At 38.9% G+C, this 23,469-nt stretch overlaps 1 protein-coding gene across 1 annotated transcript in view; it reads left to right on the top strand.

The window, feature by feature from the left end:
* The first annotated feature begins 17,258 nt into the window (after nt 1-17,258).
* beat-VI (beaten path VI) overlaps nt 17,259-23,469 on the top strand; it is a 63,653-nt gene continuing 57,442 nt past the window's right edge. Inside the window, exon 1 of the mRNA XM_068299948.1 lies at nt 17,259-17,950. The gene's annotated coding sequence lies outside the window, so the exon portion shown is untranslated. The remainder of the gene's footprint in view (nt 17,951-23,469) is intronic.

Genomic DNA, 23,469 nt, shown 5'->3' with positions numbered 1-23,469 from the left:
CGAGTTTTATGTTGGGCTTGTGAAAACCAATGCGAATACATGACAAGAGCAAACAAGAAAAACCAATAAAATGAACTTGTCATAAAATTAACGCATTTATAAAGCAAACAATGCGGGATTAACAAACAGACAAACGGACAGACAAAGAGAGAACAAAATGATGACAATGGCAGAAACACTCTGGAGGGGGCCCAATTGGGTGGCATAAAAACTGCGTCGAGCTGTCGAACTAAAGCCATTTATAGGCCATTTTTATTTACATGCTGCGGATGAGTTGCGTGAGAAATAACTGCCACTTAATTTGCACAAGTTCTCCGTGACAAGCTGATAAGACAAACATCAGCACCAAATACAACAACTACAACAAAAACAGTAACAATAAACCAATGTTTATGACAGGCACACTGGGTACCATAATCAAGTTGAAAAGAAAGAGAGACAGAGAAAAGGACTCATTAAATGAAATATTCATTCAAAATTAAAAGCTTTTTCAATTTGGTATTAAATACTTTTGTAAAAGATATTTCTAATGCATTATATTAACTAATTATTTTAAATATAATTAAAATCAAGTTCGTATGCCTAAATTTTTTAAAGTTTTAATATTACTCTATTAGTAAGGCAGTTATTAGGGTAGTTCCCAATAGATCTGGAGGTAACTCTTAAACTTTACATTTTAATTAAAGATTAACAATTTGAGACAAAATTAATTTTTTTTTCAACTAAACTGCATTCCATACAAAGAAACAAAAGGGTATCACTTTTTCGACTTGAATAAATGCTATAGATCAATTTTATAGTTGAGGAGCATGCCAAAAGTGATTTCTTTTTTTCTCTTTTCTTATTTCTGTTAGGTTTTATTTTGTTGAAGTTATGACGAAGTTGTTGGTTGGTTGGATGATTCGTTGTTGGTATTGTTGTTATATGCACGACAGCTGGCGCACACTTTGCGCCTTTTGCCCACAAATTACTGCAGTCAAATTGATCGATTGTCTGAAAAGGAGTGACTGGGAGGCCAATGGGTTTGCTTTTGCAATGTAATTGAGTCGATTCTCAAATAGAGCCACAAAAAAGAGAGATGGAGAATATGCGACACCAAGGAGTAAAACAGACAGAAAGAGAGAGAGAGAGAGAGAGTGAAAGAGGGAGATGAGGGAACTTTTATGATATAAGGCAAAGGCAGTGAACTGTAGTAAGCGATTTGTTGTTGTTGTTTTAACTGGTATTGCATGCCACAAACACGCATACACAAACACGACCAGACATTTTCTCTCACACACACACACACCCAAACGAATTGAATTAAATTGGATTCGTTGAGTTTGTGTAAACAAAATTTTAATGTCTTTGTGCTTTTGAAGTCATTCACTCAAACTGAAGTTGAACAAGAGGAGAAGCTACATACCAACACACTCACACACAAACACATACACATACACACACATATGGTAGAAGACAAAAGCAATGGCTGGCGGAAAGTGGGGGTGTATGGTGTAGGGCAAGAGTCACCATGATGTTGATATGTCTGACATAAATTTCATCAACTGTCTAAGTTAATGACAGTAAATTTGTTTGAAAATTGCTTTAAAATGGCAGGGCAACCAAGCAGCGCAAAAACAGAGAGGAAACATTTGGATCTGAGAGGAAGTAGGGGAGATGGCACGGGTTGGTTAGATGGTTGGTTGGTTGCCTGGGTTGTTAAGGTAGGCACAAAGACGTACACACACACACACACATCTTAAGAGGGCAAGAGACAGAGAGAGAAGAGAATTCACTGGGGCGCCATGTCGCTGTGACAGCCATGTGCCAAAGATGCTAGCGCAAGAGAAGTAAAAGAAATGACTGAATCCAACGAAATGTGTCATGATAACTCAAATAAAGAATGGAAAGGCAGGCATTGCTCGCAGGTTGGGGCCCAATGCTCATCCGCCTCGCAAGTCAGTCAGTCAGCCAGCCGCGAAATGCAAAAGGCAGGCAGGAAGCAGCAGCACATGAGGCCAAAGAAGAATCAAAGAAGTGCAAAAAGGATATGCTAACCCAGAGACGAACTTATTACGTAAAAGTGAATTTATGAAGTGAAACGAGTTAAATGCCAAGCTTTTATACACATACACAGACACAAAAATAAGAGATAGAACACTAAGGGGCACAAACCAACATGAACAAGAACAACAACAGCAAAAGCAAGAAATCATTTTAGCTTGTTTTCTCGCCCCCATTCCAATTTTTAATCTGATGATGTCAACACAAATTGTGGCCTCTTCCGCTCTCCATTTCCATTTTTAACCCTCAAGCCGGAGACCGCAGCCAAAAAAAGGAGGAGAAAATAAATGCCAAAATGGTACTCAAGGACTACACAAAAATTCTCTGCCTGCAAAAGGTTAGACGGCGAGTGTCAACTGAAGAGCTAGCTGGCTGGCAGAATGGCTGGCTGGCTGGCTTACTCGCTCAGCTGCGAATGCCGCGCACCACTCCACACCGTGCCACGTTAGCAACTGCAACTGCAACAGCAAGCAACTGCGGCCTTGTAGTGTCACTTACAGCACATAAATTTGCGCGGGTTTTATTATTTTTTATACTCTGCATTATACAAGTGCAATTTGCAGTTGCCGCTGGAGGCGAAATCCAGCAGAGGGTGTCATGGCAACCAAGTATCGTGCTAATGTAAGGCACCACAGCATGAAGGATACATACCCTACATTACTATATACATAGATACTTCAGTATACATATATGTATGTACATACTTAATAGCTTATAGAAGAAATGGCAAGGAGTCTTACCAAACATTTGGCTTTCCTTCGCACAGGTAACTGAGCAGTCTATAGAAGATGCCACAAGATGCTGGCAAATCAAGTGAAGGTCATACGAGTTGCCCAATATATTCAAGAGCCAAATGATTCTGACAAATCAGTTGAAGTAAAATTTGGGGAAATTAAAAACAAAATGTAGTAGCTCGAAATTAAGTTATAAAATTTAAACTAAATAAGATGGCAAACTAATAATTATTTACTTTAAAGATACATAAATAGGACCCTGACAAATGAGTTATGTCAGGCCAATGCTGCGTATACGTGATCAATTGTATTTATTAATTATGTTACAATTGGTTTCCTTAAGTGAATACAATTTAAAACATTTGTTACCTATACATAAAACGAAGTTAAACTTATCTATTGCATTTTTTAAAACCATATATTTAACTAATTACCTTTCTGTGCTGCTTGATTAAGGTTAAAGATTATATTAAAGTCCTAAAATCAAGGAATATAACTGTATCGTATACCTCTGTTAGCCAATTTGCCGTGCGATATGCACAATGACAAGTGATGGTTGATATCTGTCTAGCCATCGGCTATATCTGTCAGATGTCTTTATCATTTAAAACGGCCACCATCTCCTGGGAGTGTGTGTCTCTTTCTCTCTCTCTCTTTGTATGGTTGGAAGACTGCCTAAGCATAGCGCAATTGCATTTAATTAAACAAGAAATCGAAATGCAATTAAAACATGCAAACACGACCAAGGAATGGAGTCGAATTCGGAGAAGGAATTCGTCCCTGGTTGGCTGGTTCGCTGGTTGCTTGGCATGCCATTGCCAGCGGTGTCTTTGCTAATAGATACCGCTATGGCAACATTTGCTACATGCACCTGCCACACCCTTTTCCCACACACACAGCCAGCAGCTGTAGGTCCAGGAGCACGCCAAAAGTCAGGGGCAATTCCTTATGTGTCCCTGTGTGTGTATATTCACCATATCTAGTTTAAATTATCGGCACCCACAAGTATATCAAATTTACGGCACCCACGGTGCATGCATAACAAGTTGTATCTGTGTGTGTGTATATGTGTTTGGAGTCGCCGCAGGCAACCAGAGTGTAAGAGGTAACAAATGCAATACAAAGATAACAATGACAGGGCCCCAAACAACATTGTCCAATTAAATTGCATTTTGGCCGCTTTTTCTCTCTCGTTCGGTTGGCTCAAATTATGGCCAGTCAGTTGAATGTATTGGCAAGTGCCGTTTATTAAATTTTTTAAATCAATAAACAACACACTGAAAAACATCTCAAAAAAAGAAGACTGAAAAAGGAGACAACAAAAGACGATGTTGGCGGCCAAAGGAACTGCAATTTAATGAAAGTATCACAATGATTGGTTTCTGCTAGCGACTAAGCAGCGAGACAAAAATGTCCAGCATAATGAATGGCATTGGCAAAGACACTGGGCGCCATTGCTATGGTCTCATCTTCGTTGTCCAAGTTGCATTAGTCGCCAACATGGAAATGCTATATATAAGCCCGGGTAGATGCAGGAGCAGAGTAAAAGAGCTCGGCCTGACAGGCAGCTTAAATCCTGCCGAAAGCAGGAACAGCAGCACTAGCAGCAGCGGCAGCAACTCAAGCAAGATGCATTGTTTGGCGTAGAATTTAATTTTAGTTTAACTTTGTAATTTATCGATGCCGTATGTCGTCGAGCAGCTAAAGCTTCCTAGCTTCCCTACACACCCCGACCTTCTTCATACCTAACGCAAACATAAAAAAGAAATGCTTGTTGGAACTGCACGAAAAATTGGGCAGGGCTGCCTCCCGACTACCTTCATTAGTGTTTTGTTTGGCTTTGGCTAACCATGGGGGCAGCAGGCAAGCAGTTTTTGTTTTGATGTGGGCAAGGAGTTTTTCTATTTTCATTTTAGGTTTTCTCGTTTTCCTTTTTTATTTTTTTTTTTTGTTCTATTGCTCAGTGCGAAATGCATCCAAGTTGGCATTGCAACATCATGACTAACCCACACAATGATCTTCTTGCTCAGTTCGAGTTGTGAGCTCTGAGTCTTGCATTTGTCTTCATCGACAAGCGCCAAGTTGCTAGCTCTTTTCATTTTTCTTTTTGGTCGCAAAAAGTTTTGTTCCATTCTTTTCTTCTTTGCTAGTTTTGCCAAGTCTGTCAGTGAGCATCAGTGGCTAACTCGTTTGTCTTTTCGGTTCACTTTACGTATACGTAATGACAATTAGAATTGACATACGTACACATGGAGGGAGAGAGAGAGTGAGAGAAAGAGAACGATGGAGATTGAAACTCACCGAAAAGTTATCCCAGCTGCTTCTGTTATTGTTGATTGCATCTAATCCCAAAGATTTAATAGTTTGATGTTGTAGTTTTTACCCTCGCATCACCAAGAGCAACTCCTTTGTCATTAGCCCATCCCATTAGCTCTTAATGAACCAATGGAAAGTATACCACCAAAGAATTAAATTTCGAATAATAAATGCCCTATTTTTAGGCTCACAAAAGATGGAGAAATATAAAGGATTTTGAAGCTAATTTACCTCGAGCAAGGGTTTTACGGAAATGTCTTGTGATATAGTTTGGGGAAAATTTTAAAATCAAAATACAGTAATTTACATTTAACAAATAACGTTTTAAAAACTTAAAAATTTTAAAAATATTACTTGAATCAGTCAAAGTTTCGACATACAGATCCATCTTTCACTTCTCTTAAGAAAAAAACCTTTTTTTTTTTTTTTCAAAAGCACTTTCCAATTTTATCAAATGAATAACTTGAACTTGTCGACATTCCTTCAGGAAAATACTCTTTGACCAGTAAAATAGAGATATTTTCGTCTACGATTTTCAACTTGTTTAGCAGTCATATTACGTGCTTTTTGCTCTTATTTTTGGGGTGTCGACATACAACACTCTTGCCCCCGCTCTAATCAGCGTTGTGAGTGTGTTTGCAACTCTTAAGAATACTTTCAAGTGCACTTGAAACATTTATTCCAAGTAGTTCAGGCCAATTAATATGCTCGCATTACAAATATGCGCTCAATTACGCATAATTAGTCAAGCACGTGTAGGCATCGCCCATGTCCATCTGAGAAAGTCATGTGAAGGGTGGAAGAATGGGTGACTTTGTGATTTGGTTCCAGACTGTCTGTCATGTACATGAAAATCCAATATCGCGTGGGTTTCATTAGCAACTCCAGCTTGACGAGAAAGAGTGAGAGAGAAAGACGTCTAAGCAATTTCGCCTTTGCGCTGTTATGCCACAGAAAAGGACGAAACCGCAAAAAATAATTAAGCACTCGGCGACTTTGGCATTTGACAATGACAGGGCGCAGGGCGCAGTGCTCAGAGACCAACGAAAAGTGGAAATAAAAGACGACGTTATTGAAAATATTTGCAGCCTTTCTTCCCTTTTTTTTTTTTTTTTTTTTGGCGTTTTTGTGTTGTTACGACAAGAAGACTACGCAAAATTGAAAATCTCATGCCTACATACCGCAGCAGGAACGGCAGCAAACATGTGTCGTTTAACATTTAGCCAGAGGCATACGCGATATTGGTTTGCTATTGAGCTGTATTTCTTGTCTGTCTATATGGCACCCAGTCAGCCAGTCAACCAGTCAGTCAGCCAGTTTGTTGGTCGCAATCAAATGAAGTGAAATCGATGTGCTGCTGACTCTATTCATATGAGCCATTCGACTACATACTACAGGCGAGCGGCAGGCATGCGGGCAGCTGTCAATGTGTCTACGGAAAGCGTGTACAACGTACATTTGAGTGGATTTGCTAACTGATTTTGTCATACAATCGAATGGCAGCGGATGCCTCATGCCGGCTGCTGATGCCAATGCCGATTGTGGCACTCTCACAGTCTTTGACTCTTGACTGTCCAAAGTATGTGTGTGTGTGTTTGCCAGTGTTTTATGCTGACAATCGAATTTGTTGACGTGGCTGGATTATTACTTCATAAGCAGGATGAACCCACAAGCTATGGCAAACAACAGCAGTAGCAGCAGCAGCAGCAACCAAAGCATTGTCAATTATCAGCAATTTCTTTGGTCGTGCCCCGCCTCCTTAATAAGGCAAACCCATTAAGCATTTCATTTGATTTTCGTATTGCGAATCTCATTTGCCAATGGCATTCATTTTCTATTACTTAGGTGCCTGGCTAAAGCTAATTTTCTCCCAAAAATAAATTGGAAAATCGTGAATCAGATGCGATGATGTCAATTGAAGAGCATCAGCGCTAGGATGTGTGTCTGCATTATCATAATGAGCTGACAAACCGTCAAAATCAATCTGATCTAACTGCCAGTGTGTTAAGTGCATAACAAGAGGCATCCAGCATATTTATATGTGATTAAATTTAGAAAATGTTTAGAGTAATATGTATGTATGTACAAGTATATGCTATTTTAAAATATAGAATTCGTTTCGCTTTGATGAGATTGACAAACGTTCAGTATGTCATTTATAACGGAAATACAAAACAAAATATTTTGGTAAAATTGTTCACAAATTGAATAACATGCGAGTATTATTCTTATTTCATCTCTATTGATTTTAGTTTCTTTTTTTTTTTGTCCGCATCAAAAGCGAATCTGGTTTGATGTGAGTGACAGACAACCATGTGATAAGCCATGGGGCGCCCTGCCAGTTAAAATGTTATTATTGTTCTCGTGCACAGAAAGGGCAGATATTATTTTTTTCTTTTATTATAAATTATGCGGAAATAAATATTCATTCACATGGAGTTTAATCATGGAATAAGTCTTGGGAGGGGTGAAATTTTGACAGCGTCATAGTGGATGGAACTTTAAATTGATTTTGCGTTGATACTCATTTCAATAAGCAGTGATTAAAGGAAATTGCATCTACATGGAAAAGTCGAAGTGACCTATATACTAAACATATAGAACAAAACCAACTAAAAATTTTATTTTATTAAATGTCATTTTAATTGCAAAATAGCCACTATCTAAATATACTTCGTAGTCTACTTTTTTGTTCAATGATCGAAAAAATATATATAAAACAATTACTAAAATAAAAAAACAAAAACTTTTACTAAATATCTAAAGAAAAGTATGAAATATTAGAAATACAAAGGGTAATTCTGTGTCTAAACCAAGTTTTGTGGGTTATAAAATCGAGGGAGCTGGTAATCGCATAGCCCAGGCCGCAAACGCACACACAGATAGACACACACACATACACATATTATGCTCTACATATATACGTATGAGGGAGCTTTGGGAGTAAATGTGGGTAAGTGTACAGTCGCCAGACCCGGCATAAAAAGCTTGTTCTATGCAGTCGTTTAGCTTAACCGCAACATTATGTCGAATGCCGGAATCTTCAATCTGCTTTACGAACTGAGCGCATAGTTTGCTGATGGGCTTTGGGTTTGTGAAGCGATGGCTTGGTCAGGGGTTTATGTGTATTTTCGTTGGGGTCAAGCATGAAGGCGCATTCATTTTCATTCCCATTTACCTAAAACTGCCACTGAAATATGCAGAAGAACGACGAAGCCACCATAGAGAGAGACAGAGAGAGAGAAAGAGATACAAGAGGACAGAAGAAATGAGACAGATGCGTTTTTGTGTGTGTTTAATTTTAAAATTCTTAACGTTTAAAAAGACCAAGGCTAAAAACGAATACTCATCTTAGTCACTCATAATGCATTTAAGCAAATAACCTCCCTTTCGACCTTTATCAACGGTTGCGGCAATGGCATTCTAATAGCAAATTTCCATTTAAATATTTATAAAAAGTTTTCACTTTGAGAAAGAATTTAATTCAATTGCCGCTGCACTCAAAAAGGAAGTTTTTAGCTGCGAAAGCAAGCAGCACCAGCAGACAGAAACCCAGACACAGACAGAGAAGAAAGAGAGACTCATACTCCAAGCGAGTTTTCTCATCGAGTCTCTTAGAGAGTGCTCACTGTTCGGGCACAAGTCCATTAAGTTGCTTTAATTATTTAGCAGCCTTAAAAGCAACGCAATGGCAGCAGCATCGCCAGCAAAATGCCTTTTGCGTTTTTAATGCCAAAAACACAAGCGTTTGCATTTAATTATAACCTATTTTGCCTATGGAGACAAAGTTCACTCCACTGTATAAACCAAAACTTTGACCCGCTGAAAGAGAAAAGGGCGACCAACATTATTTTGTGGTAAATTACGCTTTCCAATCCAAATGGAAAAATTGGCAAATAAATTCTAAGAAATATCTCTAAAAAAAAGGGGGGGTTGAGTAGGTAAGGCAAGGCAAGGTAAGACCTGGCCGATTGGCTTTTGCCACCTGACAGTTCAAAGTTTGGCACATACATGCACGAAATCATATTCACGCACAACAAACACAAATTCTCAACCCACATATACACATATACATGCAGAGCCACCGACACACGGTAGGTTGATCCCCGAGTAAAAGGAACAGCAGCGAGAGCCTTCAACGGCACAATTTCGTAATTTTTATGGCAAAAGTTCTCTAATCAAATTTAATGAATTGTGAAAAAGGCAACAAATATACGACAACTTTCTAGCAAAGAAAGTTTGTCCTGGCTAACACCCCTCCATAACTCCCTTCAATAGCCAAAAAAAAAAAAAGAAAAAGAAAAACCATCTCTTCTCCTTTCTAGCTCTGATATTTCTTATGACTGTAGACGTCGCCGCTGTCGTCGTCGGCGTCGTCATTTGATGTCGATGTTCGAGGACCTTAGCTTCGATTGGGTTAGCTTTCGGTTTCGGCTTTGGTGTTGTAAATTGGCGGATGTGATTTTTGTGGGCTGGCATTATTAAATGCGGCATAAAATCAGTCAGTCCACAAGTCCATACCGTCTGCTCAACAGTCATCCCATGTTGAAGTCTAACAAATGCGCACAGTTAGCACAGGGCAGCCAAACAAATTGTTGTACACATTTTTTTTTATTCTTTTTTTTGCTTTCTCTCTTCTTGTGGCTTGTTGCCCTTTTGTGTTGTGTTGCCAGTTGTTTGAGTGTTCTGGCTCGGCTAAAAGTTTGTCAATGTAACGGAAAACTGCGTTTAAGTAAATTTTTCATAAATTTTCTTGCCATACAACATTGTGGCATGAATTGGCAGAGCGGCAGGATGGGGACACAAGTGCGTTTGTCAAGTGGTAGAGGTCCAAAAGCTAATAGTTACTTTAATAGAAACGATTTCAAACTTAAATTTGACAATTTTTTCTTGTTAATTGAAAGTTTCCCATAAAATTCGGGGAGAGAAAGAAACTCGTCTTATTTCATAAGTTGTAATTAAAAAAAGTTTTCTCTGAGATTACAGATTTAATTCGAATCTAATCAATAAATTGTCATGAAATTAAGAATGATCTAACAAAGGTAAAGAATATATGTACGAGTTCTTGCTGTATTCCGAATCTAGTAGCCATAAAATATTGGCACACATGTAAACGTTTTTAAATAGGATGGAGTTAATTGCAGAATCAGCCGATTATGGGAGGAAATTTTTAAAAGAATCATCTTTTCCAAACGGCACCCTGTATACGTCGATTGTTAGACATGTTTGTGTGTGGGTGAGTGTATGTTTGCTTTCATAATAAGCAACCATAAATTGTTATATTTTATTAATGTGCCTTGAACGCGTCGAGTTTTGTAGCTCGTTTTTGCCATATGGAAGTATTAATCATAAAAAAAAGAAAAGTAGAAGGAGAAAAAAAAACGCGAACAACAAAAAGCACAACATTTTGGCGCTGCAAAATTTAGGCAATTTCTCATAATATTTTCGGGTACTTTAGCAAAGTTTATACCCATTTCCACACACACAAATATTGAATGGATGTGTAAGAGAGTGTGGGTCGATGGATGGATGTATGCGTGTGTGTGTTTGGCATGATTATGATTACTCATACGCTGCGTTGGCAACAATCATACACCACATTATTAGCTGTGTCAGGACTCACAAAAATAATGACAATGAGAATATGCCACGATTATTTGTATTATATTCGCTCTCTCACTCTTTCGCTCTCTTTCTCTCACTAGACGGCTAAGCGATAGTGTAACGGTAGTTGCCAGCTTTTTGATGCTGATGAAGCCTTAAGCCCCTCATCTTCAACGTCTTCGACTTGCTTGTCGTTGTCGTTGCCATCGTCTTGGATGTCGAGATTTATGTCTCGGCCCGATCTTTTGTGTCAGACAGCTAAGAAAATATTTTATGAAATAATACACACAAATACACACACACAAATTTATAAATAATATACATATATTTTGGCCGTTAAGTGCTTTCTGCTGCGTCATCTTTTGAGTATTTGCAGCATAATTAGCTCACCGAGTGCGTATAGAAAGCAAGTTGAAGCGAAAGTAGGAATGAAAGTCTCGACTCGACAGTGAAGTTGGTAAATTCAAAAGGTTTCTGAAGCACGTTTGATGACTCGGTACATTTGCCGTGCATGTATGTGCCTATATATGTACATGTGTACATATGTATGTCAGTGGCCTTAAAGTGTGTTGCTAATTATGCTAAAACTTTAAGCCTTTTCAGTGACGATTTCCATTTCTAAGGTAATTTAATTTTCTTTCCAATGCAAACAAAAAATTAAACTTTACTTAGAAAATTGTATGAGTTTAATTATTAAATTCAAGATATCTACACCATTGTCAAAGAAAAAAGGGGGAGGTTAAAAAAAGAATCAAACAAAACCACATCAAAGATATTTTTAGAGACCTTTTTTATCCACTTTTTTTACTTGTTTGCTTTTCTTTTTATTTCGTTTTGTAGTATAAATTTAAATGTTGAAGCTAATTAAACAAAACGGCTGGCTGGTCATTTAGAATGCTTTGCTCATAATTTTGATTCGTTTGGTCTCTAAATTGAGTTCATTGCACTTGACAGGCTGCAGGCCATGCGGCGTATGCGCAATATTTGCTGGCTATGCAGCATTTCTTTCTGGCCAAAAAGCGCAGTCGACTGAACTTTTTGACAGTCCTGGGGAGGTAATTTATGACTTGTTTTACAACACTCCTACATACTCACACACACCAAACCACTCCATCGATAGAAGGCGCCACTCGCGAGCTAGAAACTTGAAATATTTATGGAGTTTCTTTTGGTTACATTTTTTCTCTTCGCAGCGAACATGTTTGTGTGTGTATGTCCTTTCATATTTTTCTTTAGTCTATGCTTTCTGATGTGGTTTTATCTAAGCGACACGCCCACGATGATACTGATGCTAAAGCTGATGGTGACGCTGACGCACTGGGTCGCTTAGTCAACAGTTGACTTTGCCTTTGTTTATGACATGTCCCCTCATTCATTTTAATTAATTCTTTCTAGCATTTCGCGCCCATGGCAATGACGTCGCAATGCAAACAATAAAAAAGAAAATAGGAAGCGAAACCAGAAAAACAAGAAGCAAAATGAAAAAAAAGAATGATGAGGAGAACAAGGACTCGGACATTTCTCGACGGTGTTATGTAAAAATCACGCAGGCGTTTATACTGGGCCCCAACTATTTTTATTCTCATTTTCATTTTTATGTTCATTCTTGGCGGCTGCCTTACAAGTTCGAATCCCCTGCCATGCCGAGGCCATCACGGAATGGGGGGCATTATTGACGTAGTTTATGGAGCCATTTATGACGATTCAACATTTTTATTTCAACCGCAATGCAAGGCATCTGCGCTTAGTGTAAGAGAATCCAGAATGTTGCTGGTAGATGGGGAAGCGGAAACTGTGCGGAAGCAGCATCAACTTAAATTTACTGCTTGTAAAAGCCGCCAGCTCCGGTGTGGGCAAATAAAAACAAAAGAGACCAGCCAGTCCCTAGTTAGAGAAGGAGGTGTAGGAGCAGCAGCATTGGGCTAGGACTGGGTGCTCGGTGTATAAACAATGCCAAAACAACCCAGATAAAGCTTAGATGCGCAAAGCGTATCGAGTTTCTATTATCTTTTTTTCGGAGAAAACGTCGCGACGTCTAGGAGTCGAAAAGTTTTTACGTAAAAGACAGAAACTTAAAAAAAAATGCAGAAAAAAATATCCACCAAAAGAAGAATAAATAAAGCAGCTCATGTTAAAAAAAAAAAAAACAAAATAGAAAATACATAAAGCAAAAGCGCCAGCAGCTAACATCCAACAGAAGCATCCGCCACTCGTCTCAGTTCAACTTGACTCTCTCTCACACAATCGCATAATGAAGCGCGTCATTATCCTTAAGATACATAAACAATGGCAACAGAAGGTAGCTGTAGCGCTAAAGCCAGTATTCTCAACTATAAGCCAAACAAACAGCAACAATAACAACTACAATAAAAGCGAGAACAACAACAAGAAAAACAACAAAAAGAACAACAATAGCAAAAACAATAGGCAAGCGAGTGGAAAATATGCTTTGCATTGTTTTTATTTTCCATGCGCTTAATTACCAAGCAAAAATAGTTCCTCGAGTCATGCTTAAGTTTCCACTTTAAATACATATATTTATATATGAACATACATATATATATCCGTAGACAAGAAACATAAAAGCAGGTAACAAGTGCCACAAGACACAGCTTATGTTATCTGTTATATGAAGATAACAAAGTTTAGCGACAAAGCAGAATTTTTTTAAAATAAACTTTAAAGAGTTTGATTTGATCCTCTTCTGTTTAAATAGTTACTGACTTAATGATCGTAAATCAAAGCCAAAATGTTGTGTTCCTTTGCAACAATTCCTATACTAGAACTAGTTTATCTACTTGATCCTTTATTTAATAAGACCTTAAAAAACTTGGATAAGGCTCAAAAATTTGATAAGATTTACGAAACAACAAATAGCGTGACAAATTTTAAAACAGTTTCAGTTTGGGAAAATAATTATTTGTTGTTTCTTTATCTGTTATAGGATGCGAAAGATGATCTGTAAAACAAAGCATAAATAGGTATAACATTAAGCTAGTTATATTTTACCCAAAAGACACTAACATGGGCATTTTACAAACCAAATTCCTATTATCTCAATAGAAGCTTTAGTAGAAGCTATAAATAACTTGTATTCATTGGCAATGTATCTGTTGTTATGCATAAAAAAGGGAAAAAAAATGTTAGACCTCTGATTGATTACGCAATCCGCAATTAGCTAATGCAAATATTGTTTCAAGATATGCAGACAGTTGAATGAAATAACAAAATTAATCGATAAATAACCAAAAAAATGCTTAGAATAATATGCAAGCGGAATATTTTTAATGCATATAAGTTTATTTTCTCAGGGAAAATATTGTTGTTCTTTTTTATGTTTCTCGTTCCTTTTTTTGTGTTTTTTTGGTTTTGTTCTTGTTTCTTCGTAGTGCGCTTATTGGTTTTTGGATTTTAATTAAAATTTGATAGCTGGCGGCGCCAAAAGCTTTCAAAAATGTGTACGCCGTATAGAGATGAGACCTCCATGCGTGTGTGTGTGTGCGTGCTGGTTATGGGTAGTGTGCGTGTTATTGTTGCCTAATATTTTTGTGTGTGGTTTTTGGTTTTTGTTTGTTAGCTGCGTTTTGCAGCTACGCAGATATTTGTGCTAATAAAAAAGAAATGAGGAAACGTTGATGAAGCCATAAACACAGGAAAAGTGTTGTCATGAGGTGGGTATGCAGTTGAAAGGGGTTTTGTTTGACGAGTGCCGTCATAAAACTCAATCAAATTATGCAGGCGGTTTTGTGTTTCGTTTCGTCGTCAAAAACTCTCATTTGCGTTAAGCTTTCAAAATTGTTTTCCTTATTATTTTTGCTGTTGCACATGGCGTGTGAGTAATGTTTATATGAAAATTATGCACGGAACAAAAACAACAGCAACAAAGATGAAAAAAAAAAACAGAATCCGTTCGTACCCTGCGCTGCTAAAAAAATGTGAGCCAAAAGCTTCTTAAGGATTAAAAACGTCAGCAATTTTCACAAAGCAGCAGACAAGCCAAAAAACAAAAAACAAATCTAAAAGGGGTAGGTTAAAAATTAAACAATGCAAGGGCAACAGCCGCAAGAAAAAGCAACAAAAAAGAAAGTAAATATTTAATAAATTTTTACAAGTAAATAACCAGACACAACCTGTAAGCCAGGGCAAGTTGTAAAATCTGCAGCTAGCGTTATCCTGAATAGCAGCGGGTTTGTGTGCGGGTGTGTGGGGAAGAGTGCTTTGCCGATTTGCATGGGTGTGTGCGTGTGTGGCCGCATGTTAATGATAGTTTGGCAGCTGCAACAAATCTGTTGCAACGCCACGTTGCTGTTGTGTAGGTGGTATCGGTGTTGGCTGTCGTTATACTATGGCATGTAAAATAAAAGTCAAGTGCGTTGCGTTCCATGGTGACTTAAAACTTGTTGGCGACTTGCAGTTTGTATACGGTACATTTAGCTTTAATGCTGCATAATCGCCAAACAATTTCATTTCTCACACTCGCAGACATCGACAGTGAATGTCAACTGTTTTGTCAGCCTGCAGCACGCAAACCCATAAACAGAGAGACACACACACACACAACCCATAGAGGCAGATGAGAATGTGGCAAGGAGGATTGTGTTTTTTTTTTTGGTGTGTGGTACATGTAAGATGTCCTGGGCTGGTTTCGGGTCACTTAAGTTTTATGTGGCGAAACGCGTTACCAAATTGCGTTCAAATTGCGCACGCAGATAACAGTTTTTCATTACGGCACATAAAAGTGCTGGATGCTGATGACTCTTGTTGTTGGAGCTGGCTGTCCCTTGCAAATTGCTATGCCAACACGTGCCTCACTTTGCAGCTCATGTCAGCAGAAGAAGCATCAGCAACAGGCATCAGCCATCAGGCTTTGGTCCACTCAAATTTCAAACCATTTTCACATCTCTCATTCACTTCATCTCGCTCTCTTGCCTTAGCCCTACTATAGTACCTACGACATTGTCACATAGTTGATGCTTCGCTGGCACTTAAGGTCTCAAAAAATCTCTAAAAACTGGTCTGATTTAGTGGCGCCAGTTGTTGGACAAGCTAATTTTTCAACTGCCTAAGCGAGTGGAAGTCCTCTGTTTTTCTTTTTCGGCCTAGAGAATGTTGATTTAAATATGTCGTAAGAGATATTCGGGATCGGTGCGGGGGACATCAGATTGATTGGCGCCTGTTTGACTAGCAAGAACTTTTCACATGCTTTTAGGCGTTGACAATGAAAAACTTTTGTGCTTATCATGCGTGCAAGTTTCAGTTTCAGTCTTGCGACATTTTAATTGAAAAATACTTAGCAAACTGTTGGCATGGTGTCCTTGTAGTTGCTGCTACTGTCCTCATCGCAGTTCTTGTCCTAAGTTCAAGAGAGTGTCAAATGGCAAACACTTGTGCTTTGGTTCTGGGTCTCGGCTTTAGTTCAGCAGCCGCTCAAGTGCACTCAGGACTGCAGCTAGGTGTGAAATGCACACGCATGCCATGGCAACGCCAATGCCAGCACCAACACCAACGATGTCCTTAGTCAATAAACTCTGCTCAATTTTAATTGCTGGCTTAAGCTGGGAGCCGGCGAACCGGCAAAAGACAGACACGGAGACTTAAATGAAGATGACGATGGAGACGAAGAACGAGACACGGTTGCTAGTGTTGCCCTACTAACCCATAACGTGACACGATGAATTGTAGTTGCTCTTTTCCTTTGCTCTCTTTAATCTATGGCGCTCTTTCTCTCTCATTATTTACCGCTCTTTCTCTCTCTTTCACTACTCATACTCTTTGTCTGTTACATTCGCTATGCTAGCTATCGATGGCATTTTTAATTTAGCCAGGATTATGGCTAGCAACCGTGCTTAATTTAAAAACTCGGGCGTGTATGTGTGCATCACGTCCGTTGTGGCACGTCTCCTTCTTATGAAGGACTCGTAAAAGCAAACGACCGACTTGGCCGACTCGTTCTGGATTATAACCATTAACTTTACCATGAACTTGTTGGCCGTCATTTTGCCAACAAATTGTTGATGCTTAACCCTTTTCGAGTTGACACGCACGTGTCAGCGAAAATGAAACAACAACAACAACTACACACAAAACAAAAAAAAACACAAAAATAAAACACAAAAAAAAAACTGGAGAAAAAATGTACGAAGCATCGCATAAATTTTTAAGTGATTAAAAAATAAGATGCAAAAAAAACAACACACACAGATCGCTCCCCCTTTACCCACATAGACAGACAATAAGTGAAAACATTTAAATGCGCGCAACGTGCAAAAAATAAATTGTTGTCAAACTGTTGTCGGGTCGCGGGCGGAGGGTTGCAACGGAACCTTATCAGCATCCTACTACTACTGCTGCCATTGGAACATTTTGGCAATGAAACACAGCATCCACAATGGATTACGGTCCACAAGCCGGTTGAATTTCGTTTTACTCGTTTCTTCGTTTCGTTCACTCGTTTACATTGTTCGTATTGTACGATGTCGTGTCCTGTCGTGTTTTGATTGAAGGATTCGTTTACCATTCCGACTTACTGGTTTAGTTTGAAAACGTACTTCGTGCGGGTCGGTTTGGCATAACGGTCTCTTTACACCAGACTTTTAGCTATATAAACACATACATATACACATACTCACACATATATCTATATATTTAGGTATATTTGGTCATGCTCTAAAAGTAAACAACAACAAAAGAAATAAACTCCAAGTGAGGTGCCATGAAAGAAAGCAAAAATCTATATAAAAATGGAATGATGCCATCCTTAGCATTCTAATCTAAAATCAACGAATTGTAACAAATCAGACAAAAAGAAACATAACCCACCGTGCCCCACTCAAACATACACAACCACAGACCCACACACTTACACACACACACAAAGACACACCGCCCCCCATAACTGTCTTTATCGCTTGTACTGGTTTGTGTGGTTCCTGCTGTGGTGGTTTCACTGCCAATTTGCATTGATGAACTGGTCTCGCGACGTGCATAACAAAAATAAACCACCATATCCCAATAATCAAAACCCCAAAGAACTGCCTGTCCATATACCTTTACCTTTGAAGTCCTCCGCTTCGCTTGTGGTGTAAGTGTTTTTTGTGTTTTTTGGCGCAGAAGTGTGAAGAAAGGCAACAGCAAAAAAAAAAAAAACGCGCAAAATAAATATTAAAAGCAAAACGTGCGTGGATTAGAAAGCATCGACGGCGATCCATTGAACTTTAGCAGCCGGCAGCTGCAGGCAGGAGTCCGAGAATCAGGTTCGTATCATGTCTATGTGGCTCACGACTTACTTCAAAGTTCAATGCACCATCTCTAATATTCTCTTTTTCTTTTTGTTTTTATCATTTTTATGGTCATGGCCCTTTTCTTCAGTCTCAATTTCAGCACGTCGAGCGGCGCGGGTGTATAATTTACGCTAACTTTTTTTTTCTCTTTTACCTAAAGTTTGTGTCTTTCATTTGAATTTTTATTTTATTCATGCCAAACATATGCCACACACACACACACACAACAGCAATCCGTTCAGAGTAAACCTGAACAAACCACTGGGCTCTCTCTCTGTTGATTTATGATAATCGAAGATGGTGGCCCACGGACTTGTAGGTCGGTGCCTTATGCTCGCCACTCCAGTTTATGGTGGTAAGCAATTTCCTTCCAAGTGGAAACTAAATAATTATGCGGCCCAGGTGTAGTCGGAGTAAAGTCCCAGTTGCTGTTACCATCTTCCCGACACCATCTTGTTCTCTGTTTCTGACTCTCTGTCTTTCTGTTTTGGTGTCGGGTTGAGTTTAACGAACATTTATGCTATGTGCGGTTGGTTGGTTGTTTATGCTGAGCTCGAGTTATGTGGCACTTCAGAGGCGTGGCAGGGCACAGGGCGCTGGCACATTTGCCAGCCGCACTCATACGCCCCGTATGTCTGTCTGTGTGTGTATTTGTATGCATATGTTCATCAAGAATGAATTAAAAGTTATTTTAAATTCGTGACACTCGCCTAATTTTGCATGTGTGAGTGCGACAGTGCTACAATCTAGGGACTGTGTAGGGACTACCCAGTTGTTCTTGTACTGTGCTTAAGTGTCTGTGTCACATTGTGCCGGAAAGTGTGAGTGAGTGTATATGTGCGGGGAAGATGGGAAGAGTGTCAGGATCTGACACCTGCCAGACATATACTCGCAGTAGCAGCTGCTGGCTAAATTCTGTGACTATGACTCTGCCACTCACAGGTACCTACTAAACAGGCAGACATACAAACTCACAGGACTTGCATGCCACACACACAATCAAAACACATACACACACAGATGAATACTTCCCAATGGGCCAAGTGAATTAAATTTCAAATGTTTCTTAATTTACTTTTTCGGTTTCCCGTTGACAGTTCAAATTGCTATAACAAATTTTCTAGCGTTACGCATGCCATTCATTCATTCATTTCACTTTACTCACACTTACACACACCCACGCACATACAAAGGACTCGCTCACACAAGGACTCGAAGGGCCGCACATGCATAAGTGAAATATTATGTACAACTGTCGAGTTTGTTTTTCTTACTTGTGCGCTTTTTTCTTTCTTTTTTTCTGTTTCTTCCCCATCTTTCTCGCTTTTTTGGCTTTTTCCCTTTTTCTTTTTGTGCGAAAATAAATGAAGCTATTCGAGCGCAATCAGAAATTCGCATTAAAGCGTGGCAAACTCGCACGCATTGGCATGGCATGATTGTCAGATTGAGAGAGGTACATACATGGCCAAAAAGCAAAACCAAACCATCGTATGCCAAACGCATAACGATAATCGGCTTGCTTTGCATCGAACACAGAAGCTAGGCAATACATACACATAGTAAAACCCGACCAAGGTGTTTTTTATCCTTCCTTTTTTATTTTTGGTAACAGTAGTAGCTTACCTACTACCCAATCTCAATGTAACTGTAGCTAAAAAAATGGGAAAATTAATGACAGTATCGATTGAAATATGGTGTGGGGGGTGGAAATATGTTAAATTGAATAACAATTCAGTCAATGGAATTGTCTTCACTTGGGGATTTGAATATTGTTTTAGATTGTCTATGTCTGCAACTGAAGCGGGGGAGAAAGTGTGGTTGTTAAGTAACTTTCAAGATGAAAGCAAATTGAAAGCCTTTCAACTGTGTACGGAATGAAATGCATTTGAATAGAAACAATGAAGTTTTTGTTTTGTTCATCTATTTCATTTGAGCATGAGCATGTGGAAAATTGTTGTAAGAAATTGAATTGTTCGATTTACTATCTGTCAACGTCAGAAATGACTAAAAAAAAGCTTCACGAATTGAAGTAGTTTTGAGTTAAATTATTTATTGAAACTATCAAATAATTTACTTGATGTGTAATAAAAATTCTCGTTCAAGTTTGCTTAGCTGCGTAAGATGATTAGCTACTCTTCTTTGCAAATAATTTAGGATTCTTTGAAAAACATTAAATGCCAAAAATACTACTATGTTTAACAAAATTATTATTTTTTATTTAATTCCATTTAAAAATGGATCTTTAAATGTGCCACACTTCTCAATCGATTTAGCGATTCTCCTTGGGAAAGTGAATGCTAAAGCGTTTACTTTCTTTTCTTGAATAAACCAATTTCAGAAATAGTTTACATTTTTCCTTTTGAACAGAGCATCAGTGGCAATTGCACTTTTCCAACATCATTTAAGTTTGTTTTTCGTGATGTATACTTTGCGGCGCTTACGCTTAAAATACATTCCATTGGGTGAAAAGCAAAAAATACAAAAAAGAAAAGAAAGAAAACAACAACACTTGAGAACTTAGTTAACCAATGCGAAACAAGAGGCAACCATCAATGGCAGCTTGTCTGCCTGTCCGTCTGTCCTTCGTCAGTGGGTTTCCGTTTCCGTTTGTCTTAACCGCATAGCGCTAAAAACCATTTACAGTTTCCAGTTAACTCGAATGGCAAACAAAAATTGCTGCGTGCAAAATAAATAAATACTTGAAAAAGTTTCTGGCACTACAAGTAGACGTCGTCGTTCTCGACGTAGTCGTCATTGGGATAAGTGAATGAGTGGGTGAATAAGTGAGTGAGTAGGTAAGTAAGTGGGAGGGTGAGTGGGCTGCTGAGCTAGTGATCTAATACAGTTGGCAAATTGTACTTAAATGTAGTGCAATGCAATTACAACTTATTTAAGCAATACAAGCGTAACAGATGTATGCCAGTTTTTGTTGCTTTGCTATCTCACCGCATCCCATTGCATTCCATCGCATCACCGTGTCGGTTTCTTTGTTCCATCGAGATAGCCTCAAAAAATGCTTCAACGAAATGAAATTAGTGTCAAAACGTTGCGTCGCCAAGTGCCATCAGTGAATGTCATTACATAGATAGTAAGAGGGAGGGAGAGAAAGAAAGTAAGTTCTATGCCTTGTCAAATCCATTTCCGCGGCAGAAGCAGGAGAGAACACTGGGCGACAGACAGGCGACATGCTTAGGGCAAACATTTTGGGCGTAATCGCTGACATCGTCATGGCTCTTTCTCCTGTCTATCTCTCAAAGTCCTGCTCCTATTTCTGCTGGTCGTAAGTAGCTACCCAGCAACAGATACATCTCTAAATTCTATGCTGGCCCAAGCTTAAATCTTGTTTGTGCTTCTCCTTTTTTTTGCTCATCCTTTTGCCCCTTTTTTGATGTTGTTGGTTGCCAAGGCTTTTTAAGTTGATTATGGGGTCTAGGAGTAGAAGAATAGAACAGAACAGAGAGCAAGAGGAATGAGTAGGCAACAAAAAAAGCGGCGCCGTTATGTTGAATGAAATTGATGAAGTAGTTGCCAAAGCCGCTGCTGCAGGTGGACACAAAAAACACTTCCCTTAGCAAGGTAAATAGGCGTTGTTTTTTGCCTTCTGCTCTTTGCAGCTTGCAACTTGTTTGCTGTTCCCGTTTCCTTTTTTTCTGGCTTTCTCCTCCGTTGAGCTCCATGCTTTCACCTGCAAATTGAATGGGTTTTAGCGGTGCATTGCCCCAGCTTCAGCAGCAGCTTCGGGCAAAATTCTGTGCCTAAATGAACTTGCCGTTAGTTAACCGAACGGAATTTAAAGATTTCGTTTAAGTTGAGTTCAATTTAATTTAACACTCCATCAAAACCGGCTAGGGGATTCTGCTTCCAACTCAAAATTAAAATTTATTGCCAATTTGCGGCAAAATTCGATTAAGCTTAAATTTCGCGGCAGGCACAAAGCAAATCTCTGTAAAAAAAACACTCAGCACTGGACGTCGGCCAGTGTGGCGAATGAATCGAATCTGCTGGCATTTAAATCCAATATGTAAATGAAAAAAAAAAAAAAAAATGGAGATGGAAAAAAAAATGAAAACACAAGCCACCCGTAGACCAGGGCCAAGACCTACTCAGACTGTTGAAAAGCTGTTGAAGTTTATTGGAAAAATATTCAAATCACGTGGGTGGACTCAGACTCTTTGTCTCGGTCCTGTTCTCTTTTACATCTCACATTTCCCAGGCAACGGCAAACTTCCTGCCTTCCTGCTGGGTGATAAAAATGGCCAAAGAAATTACTTATAGATTGAATGAAATCGTCGTGGCTCAAGGCTGAGACCGTCTTCTTCGTTTTTGATCAATTTAAATGCCCAGGCTAAGACAATAAAAAGTCTTATTGCGGCAGCTTAGTATAGGATTTCTGAGAGGTCCTCTCGTAAATAAGTATTTAGCTAAGCATGCAATTAAAATTGTTGCTAGCCAGCTCAAAAAAAGAAAAAAAAACATAAACACACAAAAAAGAAGAAAACAACAATAACAAAAGCTAAAATGCCAAAATGATGAAGCCTTGGCTTCTATCATACAAAAAGAAACTTATCTAATAAGTGTCAGTTGGACAGCCAGTATGAAAACAACGACGTGCTGTGGCTATTGTTGCTCCCCTCCGACCTTTATATGCCACCTTTCCTTTTGAAAAGGGGACCAAAAAAGTTTCACTTTCATTTTTAGAGGGCTCAAGACTTTTGTCACTTTGTCGGCCTGACTAGACAGACAGACGGAGATGCGAAGCCAACGGGACGGGCAAGCTGAAGGGGTCTAAAGATGGTTGAGTTTTGGAAATTCGATGTCTATAAATTGCCCAACGCCCTGCGCCAACTCCTCCTTTACGCTTTATTTATAGCATAGGGATTTATGCTCGGCATATTTATTTATGAACAACAATTTGCCGGCTGCTTTAAGGCCTCATTGATGCGTAGAGTCGTAAATTAGCAACGGGCATCGGCATCGGCAGCAACAAATGTAAATAGTTCAATAACAAAAAGCAATACCCAATAACAATAACATCATGCTGCAGGGCATCAGAGCGAAAGCCCAAACCGTCTACTGTCTGAGTCAGGCAGGCAGCAGCAGCAATAACAAGTTGACATGTTTTATTTATGGAGAGCAAACGTAGACGCCGACGACGACGACGACAACAGCGACAACGACAAAGGACAAAGGACACAGAGAATTGCTGTTAAAATTGTTTTAATTTGCCAAAACCAGAAACAACAGAACGAACAAGCATAAACACCAAGGCCGTGTTGAATGAATGGGTCGCTCGGTCAGTCAATTGGGCAACATCAGCAGCAGCGGCAACAGTGCTGGCCATGTTGGCTTGTTTTATAGCCAAAAAGAAATATTAAGCATGTACCTTAATTGCTTATATCTAAAAAATCAAAATTTTAAAATTTAAGGCATTTTATTTTTGTTTTTATAAAGAATACGTTGTCTGTATGTTGAGTTAATTCCTATTTGTTTCC

The sequence above is a fragment of the Drosophila tropicalis genome, unplaced genomic scaffold, assembly GCF_018151085.1.
Source record: "Drosophila tropicalis isolate 14030-0801.00 unplaced genomic scaffold, ASM1815108v1 contig_878, whole genome shotgun sequence".
Taxonomy (NCBI): Eukaryota; Metazoa; Arthropoda; class Insecta; order Diptera; family Drosophilidae; genus Drosophila; species Drosophila tropicalis.
This window is presented reverse-complemented; position numbering and strand designations above follow the sequence as displayed.